General features: G+C 49.5%; 1 pseudogene; it reads left to right on the top strand.

The window, feature by feature from the left end:
- Window positions 1–363: 363 nt before the first annotated feature.
- On the top strand, window positions 364–1,993 carry LOC101962661 (TNF receptor-associated factor 4-like; annotated as a pseudogene).
- Window positions 1,994–2,616: the final 623 nt, after the last annotated feature.

Raw genomic sequence — 2,616 nt, 5'->3', positions numbered from 1 at the left:
GCATATTTCATATAGAAAACATGCAAAAATCTTTTGTATATATCCTAACTTTGCATGTATATATTCATATAAAATAGATTTATACTGATATACTACTTATGCATATTTAAAAAATATTCAATTTAGAATTTTCTTATGAATAAGAAATAGTCCAAATATTCTTTAAGTATTCTGTTTTTATATCTGTAAAATAATGTAGTATGCAATCATTTTTTAAGTGAAGAGAGATTTATAGAGTATATAATATTTCAAATATAAAGCATATTTAAAACACTTAGTGGCTTTGGGCAGGGCCGCCAGTCCATGCTGCCAGGGGCCGCCACATGCCCAGCCCCACTTGCCCTTGCCCGCCACTCTCCCGCCATGCGCAGCTTCCACTACAAGTTCTTGGAGAAGCCCAAGTACTGGCTGCTGTGCCCGATGTGCAGAATACCCATGTCTGAGCCCCTGCAGGTTTCTACCTATGGCCACCGCTTCTGCGACACCTGCCTGCAGGAGTTCCTCAGTGAATGAGTCTTCAAATGGCCTGAGGACCAACTTCCACTGGACTATGCCAAGATCTACCCAGACCCAGACCTGGAGGTCCAGATGCTAGGCCTTCCCATCCGATGCATCCACGGTGAGGAGGGCTTCTGCTGGAGTGGGGCACTTCGTCATTTACAGAGACACCTGAATACCTGCAGCTTCAATGTAGTTCCCTGCCCCAATTGCTGTCCTGGCAAGCTGAGTCACCGTGATCTGCCTGCAAACTTGCAACACGACTGCCCCAAGCGGTGCCTCAAGTTCAAGAGTTCTGTGGCTTTGACTTCAGTGGGGAAGCCTTTGAGAGCCATGAGGGTATGTACCCCCAAGAGAGTGTGTACTGTGAGAACAAGCATGGTGCCTGCATGATGCAGTGACTACTGGCCCAGCATCCAACTTCTTAGTGCCCCAAGTGCACCCAGCCTTGTACCTATTGCACAAAGGAAGTCAATAGGTATAGAGTAACCAGTACCAGTGCCCAAGGCTGCCTGTACCCTACCCTAACCAGTGTGGCATGGGCACCGTGGCTTAGGAGGATCTGCCAAATCATCTGATGGACAGCAGTAGGACTGCCTTGGTGCTATACCTTTTCAAAGACTCTGGTTGCATGCACAGGGTCAGATGCCCCTTCTTCCTGTCAACCCCTCTTTAGCCCATGAAGTCCTAAATGAAGGCTAGGGTTCCTGGCAGTTTTGTTCTTTGAGGTTCTTCCCCCTGCTGTCAAGCTGCAGGTGCTTCCTAGCACCCTGTCTTCCTCATGCAGAGTTGGGCGCCTGCTACCCTTTTGTCTTCTCCTTTTGGTAACAGTCCTCCCTTCCCTCATTGCCTGGGGCTTTGCCAACAGTGCCCTAAGCTGGCAATGGTGCAGCATGTGGAGGAGAGTGTGAAGCCACCTCTGGCTATGATGTGTGCCCTGGTGAGCCAGCAGTGGCAGGAGCTGCAGGAGCTGCGTGGAGAGCTGGAGGAACTATCAGTAGGCAGTGATGCAGTGCTCATCTGGAAGATTGGCAGCTATGGGAAGAGGCTACAAGAGGCCAAGCCCAACCTTGAGTGCTTCAGCCCAGCCTTCAAAACACGTAAGTATGGTTACAAACTTTAGGTGTCTGCACTCCTCATTGGCAACGGCAGTGGTGAGGGCACATATCTCTCTGTGTACATTCTTGTGGTACCAGGCACCTTTGACAGTCTCCTTGAGTGGCATTTTGCCCATCGTGTCACGTTCTCCCTGCTAGACCAGAGCAACCCAGGGCTTGCTAAGCCATAGCCTTTCTTTGAGACTTTCCACTCTGACTCAAACTGGAAAAATTTCCAAAAGCCAGGCACGTGGTGAAGCTCCTTGGATGAGAGTTCTCTGGGCTTTGGATATCCCAAGTTCATCTCCCACCAGGATATCCAAAAGAGAAACTATTTGCAATGTCATGCAGTTTTCTTCCGTGCCTCTGTTGAACTGCCCAGGAAGATCCTCAGCTGAGTGCAGAGGTTGCAGGCTCAAGGGGAGAAGGGGGCATGGATGGGACATGACTTATCAGTCTACTGGTTGAACCTGGGGAGAGGGCTGGACCCCCTTTCAGCTGCTTATGCTGCCTGGGTTGTTACCCTGTTTTCCCCCTACCACCACCACCCACAGGTGCCTCCATTTGTGCTTCAGCCCTGGCCCCTGCTGGAAGCAGGTCTATGGGATTCAAGGGCTGGAAACAAATGATCCCAGGATCTGTCTCTCCTCCTGGGCAGGGCATGTATGCCTTGGTGCCGGCCACATTCTAAGTGGACTGAGGTACCTGCTCAGGTGCTATGTCCCAAGAGGGAGGGGTTGGGAAAGGGAGGTGTAGTTTAAAAAATCTGCTTGAGATTGATTTTATTTCCCCAGCTGTGTCCCTTCTGGTTATTTATTTACTTATCACCAGGAAGACACAAAATGGGAGCTCTGATTTTTAATAAATTCTGAATTGTATTTATAAACTTGGTTCTGGCCTGTCTCCTCCAAGTTAGTTAAGGCCCTGGGAGGTTGGGGCTACCTATGCAAAGACCACTGAGAGAAGCAGTGCTGCCACTATGACCCCAAGATCAGCTGCCCTGGTGTGTCGCCATCTGGTG

This window comes from Ictidomys tridecemlineatus, chromosome 16 (genome assembly GCF_052094955.1).
Source record: "Ictidomys tridecemlineatus isolate mIctTri1 chromosome 16, mIctTri1.hap1, whole genome shotgun sequence".
NCBI lineage: Eukaryota > Metazoa > Chordata > Mammalia > Rodentia > Sciuridae > Ictidomys > Ictidomys tridecemlineatus.
Note: the sequence above shows the minus strand (reverse complement) of the source record. Positions and strands in the feature narration are given on the sequence as shown.